Genomic DNA, 9,621 nt, shown 5'->3' on the forward strand with positions numbered 1-9,621 from the left:
CCTCTTCTTCGCAAGTTCAGTTTTAGCCTAGCTCCCACATCCGATTCCAACTCTCCTTCTTCGAGCTACCTTTCGCAAACCTACCTTTACCTCACCCCGCCGAGCGTCTCCGCGAATCACAACTCTAAGGTACGACATTATTGTATTCAGTTACGCGACACGCGACGCGAGTCTTACGACGCGGAGACATCTGTATAGTACCATATGATTGTGTTTGACTAGAGTAAAATAGACGCACGAAGAGTAGTTTTTATAATACTGCGTTTCTGTTATCTATCGACGCAACAACCTGACACTACCCTTAAGGCGACTACCTCGCACATGCCAAACCGTGAACCTGCAGGGTAACGGCAGTTCAGAGACTGACTTATAGTAGCAGCAGCAGCAGCGGCAACAGCAGTAGCAGCACCAGTAGTAGTAGTAGCAGCAGCAACAGCAGCAGCACCGGCGGCAGAAGATCTCTCTGGTTGGAAATTGCTGGAGTTTGCGCGGGAGGCCGAAGGCTCCGATCCGTCTGGTACTCGCTTCCTGTGCATCGCTTTAGGCGCAGACGCAGTTAGAGTTTTATATACGCGGCGTCTCGCGGCATTCAATGTGCCTGCATGATCACTCGTAAAGATGGAAGCACGCACGCACGCACGCACGCACGCACGCACGCGCTGGTCACGGCTCCAGTATAGGGAGGTATATTTCTACCCGTGATCGTAGTAGTGGTTACGCGTGAGTGTGTTGTATTACACCCTTGCTAGCGTCTATTTAAATACAGGTTATAAAGAACATAACGACTATAATGTACGTATCCAGTTATCTCTTTAATTGTACAGCATAAGCCCATAGCGGGGCGAACGCTTACAGTGGATGTGCGCGAGTAACATCACAAACTTACGAGGTTATTGCTGAATCGTAGCCGGCTCTAACAAATCTCGTATATATTACAATCTCTCTGTCTCACTCTCTCTCCGATCTCTCTCTTTATTCGAACACGCGGTTATATACAAACATAGGTAGACACGCCTACCTATTGTTTGTGGTCAGTCCGTTCTACGTTACCGTCTGTAATTGGCTAATTCTACCACTGTCTAGTCCAGCGTTATAACTTTACACAGCTGTCCTGTATACCAAACTAGAACAATAGCTTATTCCTGTATATTTACTTCTCTGTCTTTCGACGGTATTACGCGCCACGCACTCACTCTCTGTTTCATTGTTAGCTCTTCTCTCTCATCTCTCCTCTCTCTCTCTCTCCTCTCTTCTCTCTCTCTCTCTCTCTCTCTTCATCTCTCTCTCTCTCTCTCTCTCTCTCTCTCTCTCTCTCTCTCTCTCTCTCTCTCTCTCTCTCTCTCTCTCTCTCTCTCTCTCTCGTCTGTCTCTCTGTCTCTTTCTTCTGTCTCCTGTCTCTGTCTCTGTCTCTGTTCTGGTTGTCTCTGTCTCTGTCCGGTCCTGTCTCTGTCTCTGTCACTGTCTCTGTTCTCTGCTTCTCTCTCTCTCTCTCTTCTCTCCTCTCTCGTTTCTCTCTCATCTTTCTCTCTCTCTCTCTCCTCTCTCTCTAACTCTCTCTTTTCTCTCCACCCTCTCTCTTCCCCCCCTTCCTCTCTCTCTCTCTCTTTCTCTCTCTCTCCCTCTCTCTCTCTCTCCTTCGCCTGCCCTCTCTCTCTCTTATTATAATCTCGATTTATGTTGCTTATTTTTGTTGTTGTTGTTTTGTGTGTTGTGTGTGTGCGTTTTGTCGCATTTATGAACATACAAGTCCTCGTTGACCCGCAGACGATGAGCCACGGAATGGATGGCAAGATCCCCCGATTTTTGTTCTCTCCGTGAATGACGCATGTGCGCACGGGCGCCGCTGCCTGCAGCACAAGCGGGGGGTTATTTATGACACTAGGCGCAGCATGCTGTGTGCTTCTGAAAGGGATTACGGCCCCGAGCGACGCGTGCGCCGTGCTGCGAAAAGGTCTCCCGCTCGACTCTGTCTCCACACAATGGCCGGACATTTTCGCTAAATTAAGTTGAGGCTCACTCGGCTAGCCCGCGCGGGGGGACGCAACCAGGGGGTGTGAGGGGCGTGGATGGGCTTGCTGTGTTAGCAGGGCGGGGGGGCGAGGGTGGAGTGCTGCTTCTGTGCTTAACTGCTTTGTGTGTTAAGTCTCACGGAAGACACATGATCGTTCAGAAGGCTGCGTAATCGTTATTTTCGCCACATCAACCGAACGAAGCGGCCGGGCTGCTTCATTTGCATGTAATGAATTAGCGCGTGTGCGTGGCGGTGCGTGCGTGGTGTAGTGAGTGTTGTGTGCGTGGTTGTGTGTGTGTGTGTGTGTGTGTACTGTGTGCCTCCGTGCGTGAATGCGTGCGCTTGCTGTTGCGGTGCAGCTGTGATGCGCGTGCGCGTGTGTGAGTGTTGTGTGCCGTGCGTGTGTGAGTGTGCGTGAGTGTGTGTGTGTGTGCGTGCGTGTCGCGGGCGCTGCTGTGCCATGTGCGTGCCGGTGTACAGGTTGCTTAATCAATCTATGCGGTCGCCGCGCGCCGTTCTATATCTATATATTTATTTATTTATTTCATTTATTTATTTTATTTATTTATATATATTAATATTAGTTCTATTATTTATTGTTATGCATTCCTGATTTTATCGTGTAACAGTGACAGTATACAATGGAGTCTATTTAATAATAAGGTATATATTATATGGTTTAGGTTTATCCGTACCTGATTGTCACGACTATCGGTGTGACCATACCATCGCTATCACTTTACAGCCGGGCTTATCGGGTATATGTCTCTCTCGGCGCTCTCACCAGATTACACAGACCGCTCTCTTCCCGCTTGCATACAGAACTCACCCTGTAAAGGTCTTTTCCTTACGATCTCTCTTCTCTTCTCTGTCTCCTCTTCTCTCTGCTCTCTCTCTTCATTTCTGCTCTCTCTTCTTCTCTCTCTTCGTCCCGTCTCTCGTCTCTCTCTCTCTCTCCCTGCTTCTCTATCGTCTATCTCTATCTGGCTAGTCTCTTATTTCCTTATCTCTATCCTCTATCTCGTTAATTGCTCCCCGCCTCGCTCTCCGTCTCTATCTCGTCCGTCTCGCCCTGCTCTCTCCTCTCTTTCTCTCTTCTCTCTCTCTCTCTCTCTCTCTCTCCTCTCTCTATCTCTCTCTCTCTCTCTCTCTCTTCTCTTCTCACTCTCTCACTCTCTCACTCTCTCTCTCTCTCTCTCTTCTCTCGCTCTCTCGCTCTCTCGCTCTCTCGCTCTCTCGCTCTCTCGCTCTCTCGCGCTCTCTCTCTCTCTCTCTCTCTCTTCTCTCGCTTCTCTCTTCGCCGTCTGCGCTTCTCTCTCTCTCTCTCGCTCTCTTCTCTGCATGGCCTCGGCTCTGCCCTATCTTTTCCCCGTATCGCAGCTCGATAACGACCGGCAATGCGCTGTTGTATTCGCGGCCTGTTAGCTAGGTATTTAAGAGGAGATTAGAAGCTAAGAGGGGAGGAGAGAGCGGAAGGGCTGTGAGCCAGAACGCGGCGAGCGAGAGCGAAGAGGAGGAGGAGGGAAGGGCGGAGGGTGAGAACGCGGAAGGGGGGAGTGGAGGGGATGAGAGGTTATGGGGGGAAGGCAGAGGCGATGCCGGGGAGAGCCAGAGGGAAGCGGGAGGACAATAGGGGATCGAGAGGGAAGCGGGCATAGTGGAGGAGAGGAGAGGGTAAGCAGTGGAGCAGGAGGAGGAGCGAGAGGGTGAAGTCGGAGGCGGAGGAGGGAGGAGAGGGAAGGTGGCGGGAGCGTGAGAGGATGAAGGAATGTCGTTTACTACGCTGCGTCATGCTACAGTCTCCGGTTTTAACGAACGCACGATGGTCATGCCGTCTTTCCCCCGCGGCGCTGGCCGGCGGCTTCGCTGTTGTTTGCGCTTGGTCACATTACGGTACAGTGTCAACTTGTCACTTCAACCACGTACCGTGTTGATAGGCGATATTCTGATGCATCTGTCAGATGAACGCATACACGGCGCGTGATTGCACTAATACGCACCGCACGCACGCACGCCACGACGCGCACACGCCCCCACTGCACGCACGCGCACGCCACGCACGCACACACACAACACGCACACTGCGCACGCGCACACGCACGCGACGCACACACGCACGGCAGCACGCGACGCACAGTCACGCGCGCACGACTGCACGCACCACACACACACACGACGGCACCGACGCACGCACAGCAGCCACGCGCACACGCTACCACGCACCGCAACACCGCCACGCACACCGCACGCACACTTTAAGGAGCGACCGGACAAGAACAAAAAGAAGGAACAAATAACAGTTATCTGTCTGATTATTTTTATTCGCGTTCGCGCCTTTTTCAGCACATTTCGCTGTTTCAGTTACGCAATTGAGGAGTAAATGAAGAAGCGGCAGAGTGAGGAGGATCGGGGTGTGGAGGAGATGTGGAGGGAGGAGAGGAGGGAACGAGATGGAGGAGAAGGAGGGAGCGAGGAGATGGAGGAGGAGGGAAGATTGAGGAGGGGGGGAGGCGGGGAGGGAGGAGGAGCAACGGAGGAAATACGGTGGAGGATGAGGATGGGGCAGTAGCAGATGAAGTAGGTAGGAGGAGATTGAGGAGGGGGGGGGGGGAGAGGACTCCTCTCTGTGAGATTGGCCGCAGTTTAGCAGCTTGGCAGGAGGACGGCAGGAGGAGCGGGCAGGAGGAGGAGGAGGGAGAGGATGGATGGCAGGCAGAGGCAGTGAGAGTGTACTGCACTTGAATCTCGCACTCAGGCCTCGATTCAACCCCGCCCTCTGTGCCGGTGATGCATCATCGCGATGTTAAATGGCCTTCAGCGATCTGAGATTGAACTTCACTGAATTAGATGCGGGCATCCACGCGTGTTACCGAAGCCGGGTGACGATGACAGCTGCCCGCTGACGATGACGGGGACCGGTTGACCTGGTGACGCTGACAATGATTGGGTGACGGTGAACGAAGCCGCCGCATTGAGAGCGGCGTTGACGATGACAGTGACGCTGACGATGACTCGCGTGACGGTTGACGGATGCCGCCGCGCAGAGAGCGACCGCTCTCAAACTTAGGGTGAGAAGGAGAGAGAGAGACGAGCGAGGAAAAACGAGAGAGATGAGAGATCAGACAGAGCACAGGGAGAATGCGGAGAGAATGAAGAAAGAGAGTAGAGAGATAGACAGACACAGGAGACGGAGGGGGAGGACGAGAACGGGTAGGAGCAGAGAGAGATGGTGCGAGCAAGAAAGGCCGTGAGAGAAAGATTACGGTAGACCGAGAAAAACATATAGTCGGCGACGCACATGCACTCGATGCCGTCATGCCACATCTACTCCTGCTACACAACGATGCGTAGTCACTGCCTAGCCTCCTCCTGAGATCACACGATCATCATAACATCATCAGCTTCGCAGCAGACGTCACATCAAAAGCCTAACTGATGATTGTTACTAGGGCTTGACGAGACTGAGAGCGCGACTGCCGAGGGTGACGGCCTTCTTCGCTGGGGGACTCTACATGAGACACTGGACGTAGGGACTGCCCTGACCTGACATGTTACAAGGTTGACAGGACGAGAGCGGGACTGGCCGAGCCGTGACGCTTTCTACGCTGACTCGTTACACGCAGACATGGCAGCGTAACCCTGCCCTGAACCATGGAGCCTGACCTGCTCTGGTAATGGCTGATGCACAGATTCAAACAAGAATGCAGGATGTTATGCGGCGCCGGCGCAGTAGCGCAGCCAGCCAGCACAACATCAACAGCCGAGCAGCAGCAGTAGCAGAGGTAGCAGCCGCAGAATTAGCCAGCAGCGTCAGCAGCAGTAGCCAGTTAAACAGCAGCTCAGCATCCAGCAACAGCAACAGCCAGCAGCAACAACGAGGGCAAGCACGGCAGCCGAGCAGTTGGTAAACGCCAGCTGAGCGGAGCAACAGAGCAGATGCGACGACTGCTGATCTTCATTGTGGCTCTTCATCACGACACGCTCGCATGTCACGTCATATCATCCATCATCATCATCAATGCATCATCATCATCACCATCATCATCATCAAGCAGCTAGCCAGCCCAGCGACTAAGCAGCATCCCTCATTACTCATCGCCGCACCATTCGATTTATCATCATCATCGTCCACCATCTCATCGTCACCATTCATCATCGTCACCATTATCATCGTCGTAGCATCTAGCATCCTCATCCTCGATCTATCAGCATCTCATCATCTCATCGATATCATTATCAAGACGAACGACTATTAACGAAGAGCGTTGCGCAATCGATTGTCGGCGGCGATAATGAGGTGGCGACGCGCATAGAATTTCATTTTCTGAGAAGCAGCCGGCCAGCAGAGTGATGTTGATTTATCACGGCTCGTTGCGTGCGTAGTGTGGCTGTGGTTGTCGACTGCCATAGCTACCGCCGTAAGCTTCTTCACTCATCAGGCGTAAAGGCTGCAAGGTTTAGCTTGAGCCGAGAAATAATCAGCGTCATCGTCGCGTCGTCGTTCTCTTTTATTGTTGTCGTCAGCTCGACGTCGCGTCGGAGCGATTTCTTGTTCCGGTTTGACGTTCGTCACTTGTTATCATGCCTTCGTCGTCCATCAGCATGCCCTACTATAGACGCTGCCATGGTGTGAGTTGTGTGAGGCTCACGGTATATCCTACAAGATTACAGGAGCAGTAGATCAAGAGCTCGATCCAGCGCTAGCCTGGTCGTAGAGAGCGCAAGACACAAACGAACATAACACAAACTAGCTTAAGTAAACACCACACGCACGATTACACGAATACGCGCGCAAACACAAATACAGGCGCAGACGAGCGAATCGGCCGTAGTTTGCGGAACGTGCCGTATCTGCTACAGGTTCAACCCGCGCGTTCTAACGCAAACACGCGAGCTAAACGCACGTGTAAGTGAACGGAAATACGAATGCTATATTCATCTCCGATAACGTCTGCCATAGCAGCAGCAGCAACAGCAGTAGTAACAGTTGCTGTAGCAGTAGGTACAGTACACAGTAAGCTGTAGGCAGTAGTAGTAGTAGTAGTAGTAGTAGTTAGTAGTAGTAGTGGTAGTAGCAGCAGCGCGTAGTAACAGTAACTGGCTAGCAAGCTAGCAGTAAACTGTAGCAGTACAGTAGCAGTAGCAGTAGCGTAGCAGGTCGCCAGCAGCCAGCGTAACTTAGCAGCAGCAGTAGCTGTAGCAGTCGCTGTAGCCAGTAGCAGTAGCTCGTAGCAGTAGCTGTAGCGTAGCAGTAGCAGTGCAGTGAGCAAGTGCAATAGCAATTAGCAATAGCAATAGCAGTTACAGGGTAAGCAGTAACAGCTAACAGTAGCAGTAGCAGTAGCGAGATAGCTGTAGCTGTAGCTGTAGCTGTGCTTGTAACAGTAACAGTACAGTAAACAGTAACGAGTAACGGCTACGAGTACGTAACAGTAACAGCTAACAGTACAGGTAACAGTAACAGTAACAGAGTACAGTAACAGTAAGCGCCGTACCAGTAACAGTAACAGTAACAGTAACAGTAACTCAGTAACAGTAGGGGTAGCGGAGTGAGCAGTAGCTGTAGCAGTAGCAGTAGCAGCTAGCCGAGTGTAGCGAGTGCAAGTAGCAGTAGCAGATTAGCCAGTGTAGCTAGTAACGTGAGCTAACGAGAACAGTAACAGTAGCAGTGCAGTACGCAGTAGCGAGTAGCGGTCGCAGCAGCAGATACACAGTAGCGCGCACCACCACCAACCATCACCGTCACACCACCACCACCATCACCACACCCATCACCACCACCATGCACCATCATCGATCACACCACCAACCACACCACCACATCGCATTCAGTGCCCTCATGTACACAGCCGAGCAGCAGTGAGCGCAGCAGCAGCAGCAGGCAGCAAGCAGCATGCACATCGTTGACAGGTTTTGGCTCGCTTGTGCCGGGATTCCATCAATGACAGTTTAAGCCGAGCTTCAGCGGGGAGACGTTCCTCATTACAAGCGCTCTTTAACTAGCCAGCTTTTTACGTCCCCGTCTCCATTCTGCGCCCGCCGCGGTAAAGCATGTGGTGTTTGTGGCATACTTAGACTGCGATGATTTTTGTCCTGGATTGTTAATCCATTATTCAAGATATCCGTTCCTATAAATCTATTCTTTTGTCTCCCTGTTGCTTTTCTTTTTCTCTCTTCCCTCGCTCGCTCTATTTCTTCTCGTTCTCTCTCTCTCTCTCTCATCCCTCTGCTCTCTCTCTTTCCTCTTTATCTCTTTAATCTCTCTCCGGCGGCCTTTTTCTTCTTTCGCTCTTTCTCTCTCTCTCCCTCTCTCTCTTCTCTCCGTCACTCGCTTTCTCCCTACTCTCTTTTTTTCTCTCTCTCTATCTATATACATGTGTGTGTGTGTCTGCGCGCGTGCGTGCGTGCGTGCGTGCGTGCGTGCGTGCGTGCGTGCGTACGTGCGTGCGTGTGTGTGTTGCTACTGCTGCTGCTACTGCTGCTGCTGCTGATGATGATGAGGATGATGATGATGATGATGATGATGATGATGATACTGCAGATCAGGGTGGGTTGTCAGGCAGCATCCGTTGCTAATGGCCGCGTCTATCTTAATGCTCGCAGATGCTTTCAGTCGCTATACCCGCCAATTAAACATTGAAAGCGCGCGGAAAATTTTCAGCGAATTTTTATATTTCTTCTTTTTTTTGCTCCATCGACGGATAATGCATGTAGACAAAAATGATCATATGCGGCGATGTTCATGATTCACGTTAATACGTGAAACCGCTGTTGATGGTATTAAACACTTAGTGTAGGCCTACGTACGTGCGCGCGTGCACGCACGCAGGTAGTGGCAGCTTGCTATGGTACGTGGGGCGCAGACACGGTATCCTGCACGCGTGCGTGTACGTGCACGCGAGCACGCAGGTAGTGACAGCTTGCTATGTTACGTGGCGCGCACATGAAGTACCGTGCGCGCGTGCGTGTATAAAAAAAGGGTGCACGTGTATATGTGTGCGTGTGTGGGGTGTGTGCTTGCGTGCATGCGCGCGCGCAGGTGTGTATGTGTGTAGTGTGTACACAGTTATCGAGTAACACGCTGTTAAACAGGCTTACCTATATTACACCTGCCGAGCTATCCAGTATCAATAGCCGTTCAATCACTGCTCAGTTGCGTCAACGCGCAGCTGCGTCCTCACTGCCTTGCTGCGTCGCTGTGTAACCCCAAACGCAGCTCTGCCGCGTCACTCTGTAGATGCGTCACTGCCTTCCTGCGTCGCAGTGTTTATCCGTCACTGCCTTGCTGCGTCACTGCGTTGCTCCGTCACTGCTTCTCTGCGTCGCCGTATGTCTACCGTCACCGCAGCGCGTGTGTCACCGTCTATCTCCGTGCCTCTCTCACGTGCGTCCTGACTGCTGCTGCTGCTACTGCTGCCGCTGCTACTGCTGCCGATGATGATGCCGATGGTGATGCTGATGGTGATGATGGTGATGATGGTGATGGCATGCGCTTCTGTTTACTAACATCGCGTGATGTCGCTTCATGCGCCGCGCGCGCGCTGTCCCCGTCAGTGGTGACGTCACGCTCTGATCTATATACAAATATATATGTGTGTATGTATAGAGAG

At 52.1% G+C, this 9,621-nt stretch overlaps 1 long non-coding RNA gene across 1 annotated transcript in view; it reads right to left on the reverse strand.

The window, feature by feature from the left end:
- The window catches only part of LOC106813435, an 11,915-nt gene extending 2,342 nt beyond the window's left edge, over positions 1 to 9,573 (reverse strand). Inside the window, exon 1 of the long non-coding RNA XR_001394470.1 lies at positions 9,110 to 9,573. This is a non-coding gene — a long non-coding RNA (uncharacterized LOC106813435). The remainder of the gene's footprint in view (positions 1 to 9,109) is intronic.
- Positions 9,574 to 9,621: the final 48 nt, after the last annotated feature.

The sequence above is a fragment of the Priapulus caudatus genome, unplaced genomic scaffold, assembly GCF_000485595.1.
Source record: "Priapulus caudatus unplaced genomic scaffold, Priapulus_caudatus-5.0.1 Scaffold772, whole genome shotgun sequence".
NCBI lineage: Eukaryota > Metazoa > Priapulida > Priapulimorpha > Priapulimorphida > Priapulidae > Priapulus > Priapulus caudatus.